Consider the following 18,568-nt stretch of genomic DNA (forward strand, 5'->3'; position numbering starts at 1 on the left):
AAGGAATTTATGCAATTGGAAAAGGAGAAAAATAAAATGATATTCATTGCTTTTAAACTTAGAAAATAAATAGGCCTTTCTCCTTCCACCCTCCTACCTTCACATAAGCCCTAGGGAATAATCATGGGGCTGCTGTTTGCCCACTGCTGGGTTCCTGGGCATAAAGGGTTTAAACAAGGCTTCTTCAGCACTGCAGTGTGTGAGGGGAAAATGGGAGCAGACATCTTTATGCTGAGTGCAGTGTGTGGGGGAAAGGCCTGAAGATGGAGCTCTTGGCAAAGTTTTGATGTAGAGTCTGACGCCAGTATCTGAATGGAGGTGCTTGTTTGCAGTCCTTTAAAACTTTACCTTTTCCTCAAAACTTTGCATTATAATCTGCTGGAAATGCAAACTGAGGCTCTGTGTTTTTAAATGTCTTAGAAAAAGTTACAAAGATTATGATTTCGGAGGGTCCTGTTTTTGAAAATAGTAACTCCATTTCTATCTTAAAAGACCCCTCCACTGTTCTTATTTTATTTTCTTCTCTCATCTTTACTTTGTGTCACTTTTGGCTTTGCTGATCTGGTTCATTCTGTGATGTTAATGGTGGACATTGCCCCTTGATTGTGCTTGATCCTTCCTTCTGCCCCCTACCCCTGTTTATCTTTCTTGTTTTTGTCGAATGTATGAGATGCCACATACAGAAAGGTATCTTTCAGACTGTGATCTTCAGCGTCAATCCATTGTCAAGTTTTGAAGGAGCTTTCACATCCCCTAGTCCTCCCTCTCCCCTTCATATATTTATTGAAAGGAATTCACTCTTCCCCTTGTTTTTCTTGGTACACAGTTGGTAAATCTCTTTGTGTATTATTTTCTTTTTTTTTCACACTTAAATATGCATGCTTTATAAATCTAGGATCAATTTAGACATGTAGCTCTCTATTTATCTAAGATTTTAGGATGGTTAGGATTATATTCACTTTCTAAGAATCTTGTTCATTTAGGATTCAGGAAAAACTGTTTAAAAGAATTTTTTTTTCAATATTTTCTGTCTTCTTTGTGTTTTGGTCAAGCTGCACTGTGAGCATTGCTTAAGATAACAGAAAAATAAATTATAATCACATTTCTGATAAACAAAGGCTGATGTTTTTAATTATAAAACTTTTGGTTAGAGGTTTTGAGTCATTCTAAGCCTCAGTTGAGAGTCTCCAAAGTGGGAAAACATGTACAGTCTTATATATTTCTTGATTCATTGCTGTTGGCTTAATGAAGATGCTTAATCAAGCTTCAGAAATAATAAGAATGAATCTTATTAACTTTTTAAAAAATGTCCTGAAGTAGCACAGCATAAATATGAGAGAATATCATCTTTTGTCTTTTTAATTATTAAACTGAAATCCTAAAGCATTAGTGTTACAAAACAAAAACTAAAATGCATACAAAATCGGAAGGCATATTTTGGAGTTGTTACCAAGTGTCAGTTTGCTATGTTTATATGTCTTTAGCTGCACATGTATATGCAGTTAACAATGAACAATGTCTATAATGCATATGCAGTTATCAATGAACGATGGGTGTCTAATTACAGTTTATTAAAGAAATAAAACTCCCATATATAATAGTAGTTAATTTTCACTTTTTTTAATAAATGAAAAATAAATGATTGAAGATCATACAGATATGGAGTTTTTATAGTTTGATAAGTTTCTTCTTCTTCTTCTTCTTTTTTTTTTTGGGTACTGGGATGGAACCCAGAGGAATTGAGGAATCAACTACTGAGCCATATCCCCAACTCCTATTTATTTATTTATTTATTTTTATTTTGAGACTGGGTCTTGCTAAGTTACTTAGGGCCTTGCTCAGTTGCTGATTACATAATTTAAGTAATATATTACTTTGAACTTGCAATCCTCCTGCCTCACCGGCCTGAGCTGCTGGGATCACTGGTGTGCACCATCATGCAAAACTTGATGCAGTTTTAAATGGCTATTTGAAACAGATTTTACTTATTGCTCCTGTGTTACCATAATAACTTTGTATTGAGCAGAATTTTTAGGGGAGATCAGCTCATTGCTTTGTCTTAAGGAAGATGAAAATGTACTGAACGTGGCTGATATTAGCTATGATAGCATTTTTACATAGTGTGACAACTTGGAATTACCATCTTAAATCCAAATCATCTGAAATCCATTAAAATCTACTAGGGGCCTGTGTCCACTAGATTTAATTTGGAGGATGAAGGGCAGGAATGTAGACCTCTCTGTAACTAGTACACTCTCTCTTTCACTTACCAGGTAGGTGAGTGCAAAATCCTTGGTGACCTTCCAATCTCTCCCTGTAGCTGGCACTTCTTGGCCCTCTGTGTGCTCCATGGTATCTGCACTTAGTCCTTCCATAATTCTTGTAACTCTATACTGACATCACTCTCTCCCTCAATAGATACAGAACAAGAATATGACCTATATTATTCAAAAAACTAACCCAGCAAATAGCACTTGTTGGCATCCAATAATTATCAATAAATACATCGGGATTCTACAACCTCTGGCATCTGGCTGCATACTGAGTCTTCAAAACAACAAGCTCATTAATGAGATGATCACTTTTGCAGCTATCATTTTTAGAAATTACATTTATGTATGTAAATTTAGAAACTTTAGGGTATTTTTTTTATCTGAAACTAATAAAAGTGTTAGTTGAATCTTTCTTTTTGTGATTTGGCTTTTGATAACTTAAAAGGGATAGTATTTTCATCCAAAATAATATATTTTTTTTACCTAGGATATCATTCTAAATGATATCCCATTTAGAATCTGATCAAATAAGAAATCATATATGTTTTTAAAAAGTTAATAGCTTGTTGTATTATTAATTTCTTAATGTAATATTGCCATGAATAATTACTTTTATGTGAGATCTGGAGAGATACACTGAGTAGTATTGTCATAGTAGTTTATGAATGAATGGAAATATCCTGTAAAAATGTCTATTTGATTTTATGCTTTCAGAAATGTGGATTGTTTTCTCAGTACTGTAATGAAATCATCTGAAATCCATTAAAATCTACTAGGGGCCTGTGAAATTCAGAAGACAGAGAAGCCATTTAATTCCCCTATGTCATGACAAAGCGAAAGGAAATCTTACATGGTGCCAGTGTTTAAATTCCCAACCCATAGTCTCCTCAGTCATTTGGTTTCTTCTTCATTTACTCTTACCTTTGTAGATGAGACCCTTGAGATTTAGGACTAATCCTCACTAGTTTCAACATGACCCCAAAATGCTATAGAAAAGTGTTTCATCTATTGCTAAATTAATTTTCTCTTAGTCATTAATTTGCATGTTTAAGAGATTATCCAAGGATCCTACAAAGGTGTTCTTCCTTTTTCAAAAGCTACTCTTCAAGAGCCCTGTCTACATTTTAAGTGACTTCCTTTACCAGCTTGCCACATCCTCTTCCAAACCGTTTTTGTTTTGGGGTCTGCGGTCAATTATTTTATGTGAGACTAATGAATAAGAACTATTCATAGCTCTCTCACTAACCCAGCAGATTAAAGAGTCTCACTAGGTATTTCCAGGCCTGAAAAATTAGATTGAATAGAAAAACAATTAATTGAAATATATGAGAGAAAATTTTATTTTTAAAAACTATCCATCCATCTCCATCCATCCATCCATCTATTCAGGTAGCTATTATGTCTTTGAACACTATACTATTTTCTTCTTTTCAAAAAATATTCAAGTTTTATTTTGATATGATTTAAGGCAATATGGGAGGAAGCATCATTAACAAAATGTGAACTGCAAAAATACAAAATGAAGAAAATGGGCTTAGACATTGTACAGAAAAAAAGATTTGCATTGGATTGTGGGATATCATCAGAATTTGAGGGAGTATTCTTACAAGCATGAGCCATATCACGTAGCTAACATTAAAAAAGGTGAATATGTTTTCATATGAAACAATATGGTTTTTTTAGAGTAAATCATTATCATAGTTAATTCATGATGGATTGTGGTCAGCCAAGAAAAGTAAGACAAAAATGTCAGCAAAACAAAGACAGCGAAATCCCATAATTCTTTCTGGGTTCTTATTTTGAATGTCAGGGCACAAGGAGAGGCAGTTTGGTGGGGGGAGAGTATGGTGGTAATTGCAATTCGAGACAATTTTGAGCACTTTAAATGGTGATGATGTTTTCCAAAATCTAAGTTTTGCACTTGGAATGTTTTCTTCTTGAGAAAATTTATCTTCATTAATTAGCCCAAACTTTTCAACAAGAATTGAGTTCTTCCCACAGCTCACTGATCAAAGAAAATCTAAATAAAATGAGAAATTAGTTTTCCTAAGGTTAAAAAATTAAAAAAAAGAAACATAGGGGGAAGATAAAAGTGAAGTGGGGTTAAACTGTGTGTGTGTGTGTGTGTATATATTATATATAATATATATATATAAAATATATAGTATATGTTTTTATATATTTTACATAATTTAAGTAATATATAACTGAAAATGCACAATTCCCTCCACAACCATATATTTTTATGTTTCTTTAATATTCTTATAATGTATGATCTGATTATTGCAGAACTTGGCAGTATTACTAGTTCATGAATCTGGGCTTATCTGTACCAAGACATTAAAAGATTGCATTGGATTGGATTTTGAAGATACACCATGCTTTGGATCATAACAAACCTACTGCTAACTCAGGTCTTAGAATTGGTTTAAAATTGGTTATTCTTATCCTAGACTTTAAATTCTGAAGTGTGGAACCTCAATCATGTGTTTTACATTCATCAGTCAGTGTTTGTTGAGTGCCTGTTAACTCTAAGTCCCCGAATAATGTTCTGAGGGTGCCGGGACAAACAAATGGCCCTGGCCTCAAGGAGCTTGAGTTTTCATGGAGAAAACCAACATTACAAAAGATACACATTGAATTATGATAGTTCAAAGATTCACAGTGGAGTGGGGAAGTGACCTCCATGGTCTGAAGGAATGACTTCATGTTACCTCTTTCCTGATACTTTTTTTTTCTCTTCTTGAAATATCAATTTCTTTCTTTTTCCTCTGCCCTATAGAAATCTCTTATCAATTCATTTCTCTTGACACATAGTAAAATCTCATTCGATTGGGACATTATTGATCCCGTTATTATTACTGATTCTCTGCAAAGAGATACTCTTCCAAATAGTTAGATATGAATTTATACTTTCAAATGATGCAGAGGAATTATTTTAGTATGGCTCAGTAGTTTCATACATGATATTTTAATTTTCCCTATCGTCTTCTTCTGTTCCTCTTCATTGATTTTCATTTTATAATAATGTTTTTAAAAATCATTAATCTGAAGAGGGATCAGTGGAGTGGAGAGGAAGGAGAGGGGAGTAGAGGGGACTGATTGGAGTTGGTTGTGCTCCATGCTTTTGTGATAATGTCAGGATGTATCCTGGTGTTGTATATATCTAAAAATAACAAGCAATAAATAAATAAATACAAAATTCAAAACAATCATTAATCTGAAAAATTAGATAGTTATATGTTATTTTGACATATTTATTTAGGTGATAATAAGATTTTGAAGATTATAGAAAGAATAAAGTTAGAAGGTTGGCAATACAAAAAGTCTTTGTAGAAGGAAAATAATATTTGACTTAAAGAATCTGGAAACATTTTTTCTTCTAAATTTGCATGTCCTACAAAAAGAAAAAGAAAGAAGGAATGGAACATGTTTGATTCCATTATATATGTTTACATAGTAACTGATGGGATATATTGGGAATTTATTTGTCCTTAAATTCTATAAGTAAAAAAGAGAAAACATATGCCAAAATAAGTCTGAATACTATTAAATGAACAGTTAGAGTTAGGATATTAAATAAATTCACATCACTATCTATTAGAACTTATTTTAAAAGCTCATCTTTTGCATAAAGTGTTGAGATAGCTTTGAATATGAATATAATTGTAATACTTGATTTGTTTTGGAGATTACTTCATTAAAATGAAATGTAATTGTGGTTTTGCACAAATACTAGTTTAGTTGGCCTTTGCAAATTTCTTTCAAGGAAACACATAGCCATTAATTCTTTATTATTGATACATAAGTAGGTGAACCTATATCCCAGATTGGCTGGAATTTTCTGGTCAATTATAGTTCAATTAATGTGTGTTAATTACTTCAGCATCTTCTTTCACTCCTAGTAGTGTCCCAGTTTGGGAGATAAAAATATATCCTTTCTTTGTTAATAGGCCCAAAGGTTTGGTTTTGTCTAGGTAGCTAAATTAAAGAAAAAAATATTTTACACAAAAATTTAAAACGTTCTGAGAAATTAATAAAGATCACAGAATATACACTTTTTAGAGTTGACTCCTACCTTGTCTAGTAATTGAGTCCTGAGACAATGTGAAGATTTCACTTTTAATTCCTTAGGCCATAATATTCAGTTTCAATTTGCTAGATTTTATAGAGCATTGAAGGATCACCTTAGAGCTTCTAAATATGGATTTAGGAATGGTCCTGTTATTGATAACAGTTAACGTTTTAATCAGTCTATCGTGCCAGACACTGTTGTAAGAGTTTCTTACACAACCTATTTAGTCTGCAAAGGAGCCCGAGAAGGGAAATACTAGTATTATCCTTATTTAACAGTTGAGGAGTCTGAAGCTCAGTGCAATTAAGTGAATTGGGTCCTTTTTAACTTTTACTTTATGAAGAATTAAATAGATAGCTATGATGTAAGTCAGCAGGATAAAATAGTTCCATCTCAGGATCCTACTAGTGAATATAATATTAGTAATTGTCTTTTAACTTCTGCGATATCACATTGTTACACAAGGGAAGAGTGCTCATAGAAGATATACCTCGTATACATTCCTGGAGAGAGATTCTAATTTTCACTCTGGAATCAAGCTTCCTCACTGGGCATACATACTTGGATAATATTTCTTTGGAACATTAAAAATGGTCTTCTTCTGAGCTAGGTTCTGGAGGTATTGGTGGGGTATGCCTTTGGGGCAATAGGAGAAAGCTCTCTGTTTTTGTTGGTGGTTTTAGTTTTGCTTTTAGAATGCCGTTTCCTCTTTCTTACAATGTTAAACAGACTTCAGAGTTAGAAGTCATGTGCCTTCTAGTTGTTGGTCTTTTATTTTATGGGCAAAATTGAGAATTTTGTTGCTGATTATCTTTCCTTTCCTTTCCTTTTCTTTTTTCTTTCTTTTCTTTCCTTTCTCTTCTTTTTCTTTCCCCTTCCTCCCTCCCTACCCTTCCTCTTTCTCTTTTTCTTTCCCCCCAAAATAAAAGCAAATTTATTATTCACTCTTTGCTATTAGAAAAAATTTTCAATGCACTTTTCTTAGGCTGATTTTAACTAAATTAACTCTTATTTCCTTTTTTTTTTTTAATCCCCCTTTGTCCTTACTGGCAAGAGCAGGGATTTAGGGCCAGACAATCAGGGTTCAAATCTGCTCCTCAGTTTTGGACTTGGGCTAATTAGCTGAAGACCCAGTTTCTCAATTGTAGCAAATGAGGATAACAACAGATCACCTTCATAAGGTTGTTATGAGAACTAAAGCAAATAATTCATGCAGAATTCTTAGAACACTATCTGACATGTAATGTCTGATTGTGTCTCTTGCTGTTATGTCATTACATTGTTTAAATATTTGTAAATCTACTGAAATCCTCCTTATGCTGAGACTCAACATAAATGTCAAAATGCTGCCTCTTTCTCTATATATGGTATGAACACATAAACATAAACATTCTCACCAAATTGGAATATTTCCCAAAGTTTGTTAGACTGTATCTACAAATCACAAAATATAGACAATTTAAAGGTGTTTTATTTTCATAAACTATTTAGAAAATTGTAGCAAAACCCAGAGAACCTGTGTAGATGAATAACTGAATAAATCATAATTGATGTTCTGCAAACTTAGAGAAATGAATTACATAAATGTAAACTTCTGATTTTGGTAGAATAGAAAATAAATCTGCTAAATACATGAATATAAATCTTATAAAACACTATGTCAGACATGAAATTTTGCAAAGACTTTACCTTTTCAAGGAAATGAAAGTATTTTATCTTACCCTGTGTGGGAGGAAGTATCTGAGTTTCAACCACAAAAATAAGCATGTCCAGGCAATTGAACAAAAGCAGAGGTGGTTGGCCAGGTCCCATTTGTGCAACTAGCTCATGAAAGATGGTTTAATCAGGTTAAGACTCTGGCCTACCAAAAACCCATTGATGGTAATTAAGTCTTGTGGGGACACTGTATTTCACATTTCCTATTATTTCTTCAAAATTTGTCCAAGATATGTAATAAGAAACATTTTCTGTTAGAACTTAGTACTAGTATTACATATCAGGAGTGAGATTGTTTTCATATTCAACCTATTGAGTTTTATTAAGATTCTTGGCATTATACTTATAGATTTTTTAATTTAGTTTTTGATTGTGAAGGTTAATACTGAACCATATGGTTCTCATTTGACTATCCATAAATACCAGAATCATAGTAGTCAGCATCGCTATTCTAGTACCATCCAGGTCCTGGCTTGGGTTATCAATGAGAAGGTCCAGGGGGAAGGAAGGGTAAAAGAAGGATCCCTCAAAGTGAAGTCTTCAATTTACTAAAATATAGCAAGTTGTGTAGTAAGTGCTAGAGATTCACTTGAAGGATGAAAAAGCAGGACAGAGTGGATGAGTAGGGTGCATCTAGCATTATATTAGAAAGAGTAGAGGGAGAAGAAAATAGTTATTTATTTTACCATTTAAATGGGAAACAAACAAGAAAAGAATATTGCAATAGAATCATGATTCTTCCTAGAAATCCTAGAGTCAAAAGAAAATAATAACCATCTATCTAAAGTTTAATAGTTTAGCACAACTAATTAATTCAGTAATTACATTCTCCAAATTGAAATTTAAAAAAGGCATCAACTTTGCTCATGTGTATAATTCTGATATCCCCTATATTTAATCTCCTATGGATTCAAATTCATAATTAAGATGCCAGAAATCCAATGGATCCCTGGTCCATATCCCAAGCATATGCAGAGGTGAGCACAAGTAAAACTGTTAGATTTACAAGGATCCTTGGTGGTACAAAGGAAGGAAAAAGAAGACAACACATGAACACTTATGATTTCAGTGCATGTATTCAAAAGTACTACTTTTCTTCTTCCCCTGAAATACTAGTTAATAATAAAGGGAGACATTTACTAAAAACCTGTTGTCAACCAAGCACTTAATATCTCATTTAATTGAATCCGCATAAACATTCTGTGATTTATCTTCTGTAATGAACAGATGAAAAAAGTGAAGGTTAGAAAAGCCTATGACTTTTCTAGGTTTTGCAACTTAGAAGTGCAAGGATTTTATTATATTTTCATAGCCATACTTATGGAATTGAAGACATAACATAGATTGTAATTCATATCCTACAAACATGGTCACATTTTATTCAAAACAGAATGAGTTCATCAAACCAATACACATTTGCCTTCTGGTGCTACTTCACTCAAGGATGCTTCATAATTCAAATAATTTCAGACAATGTAATTGATTTTCACATTGAGTAGGTACCTTGAAACTGTCAATGATACCTGAATATTGGTGGGGAATGGAGATCTAATCTCTGTTTTTACACTTCACTGTTTTATAGCAAAGATCTTCTGTCTGAGTGCATATTTGAACCGTTATCTAGACAGAAATAGGAATGCATACCTGGACTTCTTACTGTTGAAATTTAGAAGAAACAATGAACAAAATTGTTTCTATTCTAAAAGATTAAATTGAACCAGAGAAAATTTTATCTTTGAACACTGTAAAGATAGGTTCTTAAAATTGTCAAGAGGTAAATAGGAGGATCAGTGAATTAATGAGGAGATACAAGCCATCTAGGTGTTGGCAGTCTTTATGCTGTTGAAATTCTTGTAAGAAAACAAAACAGGTCTAACCTGGATATGTCTGTATTTTAGGCTGTGGATAATGATAGATTTGCTGATTTTAGTTTTACTTTATTTTTTCCATGTCTAGGAGACATCAATCAGAGTGGCCTTGTGCCATTTCCCCTTTATAGGTCATTGTACACAGTCAAAGAATGAAAGAGGATTGTCATTTGAGGAAGGATTAGACAGATTAGTATCTTCTGCCCTCCTTCAGAATTTTATTAATATTACATTTTAAAGGGAGCTCTTATTTTTTTCTGTTAGTCTAAAATTTGGCCCAATGGCCTATGTACCCCAAATTACAGAATAAAACAAACCTTATTTAATAGTTTGTAGCTTAATAAAACTAAAATTGTCTGAGAAAGTCTGTATGAAGTATTTATAATCATAAATTGCAAAAAATTATTTCAGATTAATATTTGATATATTTTGTTTCTCTATTCTACATTTGACTGATATTTTTGACCTTTTATCTTGAGGTACTTGCTGGATCTGACCATATCAGATGCAAAAGTTTTAGCACATGGGCAAAGCAGGACATAATAAAATGCAGAAATAATTAGGATTTGTCTCTGAGAACAAGGAGCATTATTATCTCTAACAGAAGAATAAACACTTTCTTAAGGATCAAAGTTGTCAACCAGAGGGATAAAATTCTGATAATGGTTTCAGAGAGTTGGCTCACAAGGGAGAGAATTTTTGTGTGGGTGGAGGCCTCGCCTCAAATCCCATCAAGAAAGCATTGACTAGCTCTGTCTAGTTGGGAAAGGGTTTATGGATATTTTTGTAGCTATTCAATTGATATAAATTGTACTTTCCTTCTCATCTCTGTGGTGCTGTGTATTGTGCAAACAAGGGCTTCCATATTTACCTTTTGTACAATAAAGGTAGATCTTACAAACTGATCTTTATACCTAAGGACAGAAAATTGTAGTACATGTGAGAAAATCCATTTCCAATGAAACAAATATTTCATATGTATACTTTTTATATAGGCTTCAAGTACCCATTCACATCTTGATGGCACGCAGTTTAGGTTGTTGCTTTATATCTAGAACAGCTACTAACATATTTCAATCCTTATTAAAACTGATAAAGAAGAGAGATATCAGGAACAGGTGATTTTCTCCAGACAGTTCTTTAATATCATACCCTGTTTCTTTTCTTCTCAAACAATCTTTTCGTTTAGTACTTGTTAAATTTTAAAATGAGATTTCATTTGAAATCTGAGGAGTGTTTCAATCTTTTTTGGTCTTTTCTGAAATATGCTAACAGGTAACCAAATATAAAAAAGCAAATGTAGACATCAGCGAAGGTCAGCTATATATCATGGGATGTTAAATTCCAGTTGCTGTTTCATAGGTTCAGAAACATTCACTCAGGCTTTTTCAGAGTCCATTGGATCTTATCCACCTTTGGAGAATATCTAGCTCCATTTATTGGAAAGGTATAAAACAAATTCACCTAAGATAAAAGGGAGGAAATTATTTAGTCTTCAATACTATTGGGCTATTCTAACTTAACCAAATTCTGGGTTATTTTATATCTGATGTTCTGGTTATGACAATCAGTTTGATCATTTTCCCTCTTATTTCTTTTGAATGTATGTCAGTGATTATATATTATTCTAATAAATTTTAGGTTATGACTTTAATGAGGCAATGAGTGATATATGTTGATTCTGATATTAGCTAATATGCAACAAATAATTGGTCTTTCTAGGCAAAAAATGATTGACTATAAAACTGAAGGACTAATCAATATATATGCTTAAAGTGGTAGTAAACTTAAAATGAATTTGCTTGCCTGGATAATTATTTCTTTCATATAGTTTTCAGAATGAAAGCACAAAAATCAGATGTTCATGTATATGTGGCATCTTGGCAAACCAAAGTCATGTGCAGGCTGAAAGCTTTGAAAGAGAAGAAGAAGCTGGTCTACAGGGAAAAACTGAAAAATGGACCAGAGACCCTGAGAATCAGAGCTGAGATGCCATGGGGCATGAGGACTCACAAAAGAAAAGACCATTATCTTCCCTCCGAATTTAAGGGTAAAATCCCTCCATGTGACCAACCTATACTTTTTTCCTTTTCTAGGTATGCAAAATTTTGTATTATACTTTCAATGAGCCCAATTTTCACTTAAGATAGCCTGAGTGAATTTATCCCTTTCAAAAAATGTTTGTTTGTACTTTTTTGTTTTTTATTTTGTGACAGGGTCTCACTAAGTTACTGAGGCTGGCCTGGAACTGGCCATCCTCCTGCCTCAGCCTCCCAAGTAGCTGGGATTCTAGGTGTATTCCCAGTGGTTTAAATAAATTTCATCCAAGTTGATTCCTAACTGAGACTTGGAGTCATAAATATTTAAAATCCAACACATCTTCCACTCCATGCGTGCTCCCAGTGCTATCATTCCTATAATTTGCTCATGTCACAAACCTTGGCATGGTCATTAATTCATTTCTCACTCTTACTACCTGTAGCCAATCTTGAAGGTGTGTGGCATGCTTCTTGGTTACTAAGTATGGCAGTCTAAGCAATGGGATTTCTCATGGGTCCTATTTTAGTTAGCTTTCCATCACTATGATGAAATATCTGTGGCAAGTAACTTATAAAGAGAAAAGGTTTATTTCTTCTCATGATTTTGAGGGTTCCAGATCATAAGTGAGCAGCTCCATCTCTTTGGGACTCTGGCAAACAAACAAAAATTTATCTCTTTCAAAAAAGTATGGTAGGAGCATATGGCAGAGAAAATGTCTCACCTCATTAGTCAAGAAGCAGAAGTGAGAGAAAGAGAAGAGGTACACAGCATCTGTTGATATTGTAATGCTGAAGACCAAGGCTTTGACACATTGACATTTGGAGAACACTTATCCACACTAGCAGTTCCCTAATTCATATCCTTCATCCATGTAAAAGAAATTAACTGATAAACAGATACCTTTCTGTTTTCTTCCTTCAAATTTCTTTCTATCTCTGTACCTTAGTACCTTTCCCTGGCCCCCTTCCTATTTAAAAATTTAGATGATTTCTTTCATATAGCCGAGTTTAAGTATTTTTTCCAGAATATTTTTTCTTATAAGCTTCAATTTTGTTTCTTTTGAATTTTTAATTAACTTGTTTGGACTATAATAATCAATAGTGTTAAAGATGGGGACCCTTTGAAAATAAAGATGGAATTATTAGTTCAATTAGCTCTGTTGAGCACCAGCTATTTGCCAGGTCCTGAGCTAGTTGCTGAGACATGGGGTCAATAATGGGTGCACTTATTCAATAGATATAGATTGAATTTGTAAAATATGCTAAATTCTGTTCTAGGTAATGTTTCTTGTTTTTATGGAGTTTATATTTCAGTGGAGGAACTATATATATAAATTGTATATATATAAATATATTATATATATAAAAGGTTATACTTCTTTATATAATATAAAAGGGATTATATATTAAACATAACAAAATATGTTATATATTAAATATTATATATTTGATATATCTATAATTCCTTTTTCTTCATAAGGTTGTTGGAGTATTAAATAAATTTATCTCAGAAATTGTTCAAGATAGATTTTCATTGCATATTTTACTGAAAGTATATAGTATATATTTTAGTGCAGATTTAATGATTGACTGTTAAGATATTTTGGTAAAGATTAGGCATGGATTTGTTGGGTGCCTATAAAGTGTGTATAAAAGTTTACTTATTAGGTGTTATTTAACAAATGCATTTCCTTAGGAATATATCTATCTATCTATCTATCTATCTATATATATATATATAATTTTATATGATAATGATGGTGGTAGTGGAGGAGATGATGTTACTGTGTGCATGCTGATGACCCCATAAACAGAAAACACAGACGACTGGTTTCATGTCTGGAATGCTTCCTCATTCTTCTCGTGCATCCTTATTTATGCAAACTCCTTAGCTTCTATTCTCAGCTCTAATTTCTCTTCCTTTGTTCTTTAGTAGCAAATTCAGATATATTTGCAACTTTTGTAACTGCACAGTGCCCTGTTGGTAATGACCATGTATTCTATTCTGATACCTGAAAACCAGTCCCCATGCCCAGGTCCTTCCACAGCAGCCACTCAACTCTCACATGTCTAAGCACAAACTTCTGCCCTCATTTTAACTCTTCATGGCGCCGTCTCCTCAGTTTCTTAAGCTTGAAGCCATCCAGTCATCTTTGACTCATCCTCTGCTTGAGCCATGGCATCTAATTAGTCATGAAATTATATTGCTTCTTCCTTTTATTTGTTTTTTTGTGTCCTTTACTTCTGATTCATGATCCCATCAACCACTCTGAATTAGGCTGCCATCATTTTGTACGTGGACTATTAGGTTAGTTTCTTAAGGGCCCCCTTGTCATCTTTGACTACTTGCAAGGCTTCCTGTTTATAAAGAAAACATCCTTTGCATACTTCCCTTTATCTTCTTTCATCCCGTTCAGAAATCAACAAAGAAATTCCATCTCTTACATCGAATCTCATTTTCTTGAGTGTCCAGCCACTCTATAACTTGGTCCAGATCTGTCTATCCAACTTTGTTTCCCTCCACTCTCAGCAGAAACTCCTTTTCTGTCAGGCTATTTTAACATGTGACCTGGTTGTTCTTGTTCCTTTCTTCTGGAAGCAGTAGAAAATCAAGGTCTGTTTGCTCCGAGCTCTGTGATCCAGAGCAAATTACTTAGCTTCCCAAGCCTTAGTTTCCTAATAGAAGCATTAAAACTTATCGTGTGTTGTGGTAAGTGAAAGAGATGATGCACGTTATGTGCTCAGTACAATGTCTGATAATATCATGTGCTTCATAAATGTAATCGCTATTTTTACTCTAAGTATTGTCTTTCTTCTCCTGGCATTCATTTCTTCCAAGAAACCTTAACCCACTTATTTGTGCTCTCTTCCACTTCCTGAAGAAAAAAGCAATAACATAAAAAATGAGAATCTGAAGTGCATGTTGAGAAGGTGAAAGTCAAGTGTTATCTGGGAATCCAGGAGGCTTTAAACTCTAACCCACTCTTCCAATAATTGGATTGAAAACACAGACATGATCATTCTAAATCTCAATTTCCTGGTTTTTAAAGTGGGAAAATTACCAGCTTTTTCTACTTCATGAGGTTGTTGTAGGATCAAATGAATTTACCTCAGAAATGATTCAGAACAGATTTTTACTGCATATTTAATTACAAGAATATCTCTTCAATGCATATTTAATGAATGATTGTTAGGATATTCTGGCAAAGGACAGACACTGATTTGTGGGGTGTTTATAGACTTTTGGAAGAGTAATGATGCACAAAAATTTATTGATTATAAGTTTTATTTAACAAATCCATTTCCTTAGTACAATACTAAAATGAATGATAATGAAGAAATTCAATCTTGTTGGTTCATTTCCATATGTGATGTATTCCTCCTTTCTTTGGTTTCTGGAGAATTATACTTAAGGAAAGGATTACAACTTATAACAAACATGGTGACAAACTTGTGGCATTCCTGGTGCTTACTGATAATTCCAGAGAAGCTTATTAGGTCTTCTTGAGTTATTTCTAAGTTGTCAAAAGGAATAAAGAAGACCCCAATCCAAAAACTAAATAGGAAAATTTAAATATTTTTCTAATGTTAAAGTTTAACTTTTCTCATCCTTAAACTGTCTAATTCTATTTTTAGTTTTCCTGAAGTCCACAGACCCCTGTCTAAAGGGAAAAGCTATTACTAAAATGGTCCAGTATGTAAGGTCACTCCCACTGGACCCCACCCAGGCTAATTGGCATTATTGAGAGGAGGCAGAGGGAATGGTGGCCAGAGGGAGTTGCCCGTTTGCTGTGAGTCACAGCTTGCAGCCACTGGGGGAAAATCTAGAGGGAATCCACTCCTATCTAAATGCCAGGTTCACACCTCTACACAATTATTTTTAAGTACATAACGTTATTTAAAAAAAAAATCTGGCCACACCTCTTGGGAAAACACAAAATACGTCAAGCTATCACAGGTTTCATTTTCAAATCTTATTCATTCACAGTTTCATTAGCCGCAGACACAATGAAGAAATAATGTGTAGTAATCAAGGTGGTGGTTAGCTGAGTCCTGTGTAGACTCAGTTCTGGGAATTTTGTAAATAAGAACAAGAACGTGTGCTGTAAAGACCAACGTGATTTTTATTTCCCCCAAAGAAACAGGTTGGAATTTCCAGAAGTTGACCCTGCAGCCATCTCTCTGTTATTATGTTTTTTTTTTTTTTTTTTTGTACCAGGGATTGAACCCAGGGGTGCTTAATCACCAAGCCACATCCCCATTCCATTTTCTATATTTTATTAGAGACAGGATCTCGCTGAGTTGCTCAGGGCCTCGCTTTGAACTCATGATCCTCCTGCCTCAGCCTCCTGAATTGCTGGGATTACAGGCCTACACCAATGTGTCCGGCTGTATTGATGTTTTGGGAAGAAATAATATTCCAAAGTTACTATAATGTGTGAAGGAATCCTTGGGGACTATGAAGCCTTCCAAACTGACCATTCAAAGTTCAAGGGCCATATCAATTTCTTTGGTAACTAGTAGAACCAAATATAATAATTATAACAATAAATCAAACTTACCACTAGGGTCTCTGATCAGAATGCTTGAACAAAGAAGTGAGAACAGTGAGCATGGCAGCTAAAAATAATTTGGCTTAAAAGGTGTGGTCTACCTAGAAGTTAAAGCACATTGGTTGTGATCTCAATATGGGAACTTTTCCTTTTATTTCATTTCTGTGAAGTGAGTAGCTAAGAGAGTCTTCAAATGATTTTTTTTTTTTTTTTTTTTTTAGTAAAGACTTGGACTGGAACGAAATTTGAAATGAAAATGACTTTACAGTAATATGTACTAGTATATTACTTTTTTTTAAATTGGATTGAATTTAATGAGGATTGAACCCAGGGGTGCTCTACCACTGACCTACATCTCAAGCCCTTTTTATTTTTCATTTTGAGGCAAGGTCTCACTAAGTTGCCCAGACTGGCTGCAAACTTAAATCTTTCTGCCCGCTCAGCCTCCTGAGTAGCTGGGATTACAGGCATGTGCCACTGTGCCCAGTTTTCCTTCCTTCTTCAGGATCAACATTTAAAGTTTTGTTATAATAACAATAATGGGATCCTACTTAGAATACATTATATTCCATGAGTGTATAATATGTCAAAATACGCTCTACTGTCATGTATATCTAAAAATAACAAATAAAAAATTTAAAGTTTTGTAATGTAAGATTTTTTAAAAGTAACAATTTAATTTTCAAAATCCTCTCTCCCACTCAGTAATTCTTCAGTGGATTCCCAAGTGTATGCTCCAATAACATACAGATGGTTGTCATTTTCTGGATTGCTTGTTTTTTGATTATTCTTCATCGCTCACCTCATAGTTGTTCTATCAGATAATTTCAAAAATCAGATTTTCATATGTAATTCTTTAACTTAATTCATTTTACTAGAAATAAATGTTAGTCAAAATCCATTAATTCAACTGAATTTAATGACATAGTTGCTAATATTCTCTTGTGAATTATAACAATTAGGAAAAGTAAAAACAACTTCTTTGTGAGACTCCACTGTCAAACTATGAGTGTGACAAAATTCACTTCTTTAGTTTTGTCCCAACTCAAAATTCATGAGTAAATCTTTATTTTCCCTTCCTTTCTTTCTTTCTTGACAATGAAAGGACTACATGTCTTTTAAATGATGAGAGGCTTAAAGAGGTGGAAGAATTAAGGAGTGAATTTGGGAAGTGGTAATATAAATTCAATATTTTCAACATAGCATCTGAGGTGAAGAGTAGTAATTTTCTGGGGGCAAAGAGGAAAAATGAGATTCTAGAAATTCTATGAAAACAGGCCCAGAAATGATATATGTAAATGAATTTTCAAATTTCAGTCACTTTCTCCAAAGAATATTTCAAAATCATTTTTTCCTACGTATAGTTAACTGTAGAAAGAATAGGAACCTTGTTGATTGAGATTGCCACCATTACACAAAATTCTCTAATTTTAATGAAGTTCCACAGAAAGCTGTGTGAAGAAGACTAATATGGCAGCATTTTGTGATGAGCTGGCTTGTTCTCATTTTTTCATGATAGGTGAGCTTTCCCTTCCCAATCCTGGTTGCCGCTAATTTTTCCTCTCAAATATCTACAATTCAGAGGCTATGGCCAAGGAGAAAATGGGAGGACAACCCCAATATGAAGGGTAGAAAAGATTAAAAGGCAAATGACAGATATCAATTTTTTTTTTCCAGTCTGGGCTGCAAATCTCGATTGTATTTCATGAGATGGGAGAGGAGTTACAGGAAGGTTTTCCCCTGTTGCTGTGACAGGTCACCATTTCTAATCTGAGGGTCACAGCCAAGTTCCCTGTTTAGTAATTGCTTGATTTGACATCTATCTTGACCTTTATTTACTTTGGCCTTTCTGGCTAGAGGTCACAAAAGCAAAAGAAGATAGAAGTCTTATGAATGCCTTGATGATGAAAAATGAGAATGGTATCCTTTTGGCCCCATGTATGAATATATGTATAATGTGTTGAGGTATTTTAACTCTTTGGTGCAGTCCACAGTGGAAACACTTACACATTTTCACATCATTCTAGAGATGTATTTTGTAATG

The sequence above is a fragment of the Marmota flaviventris genome, chromosome 7 (genome assembly GCF_047511675.1).
Source record: "Marmota flaviventris isolate mMarFla1 chromosome 7, mMarFla1.hap1, whole genome shotgun sequence".
In the NCBI taxonomy this organism is placed as follows: domain Eukaryota; kingdom Metazoa; phylum Chordata; class Mammalia; order Rodentia; family Sciuridae; genus Marmota; species Marmota flaviventris.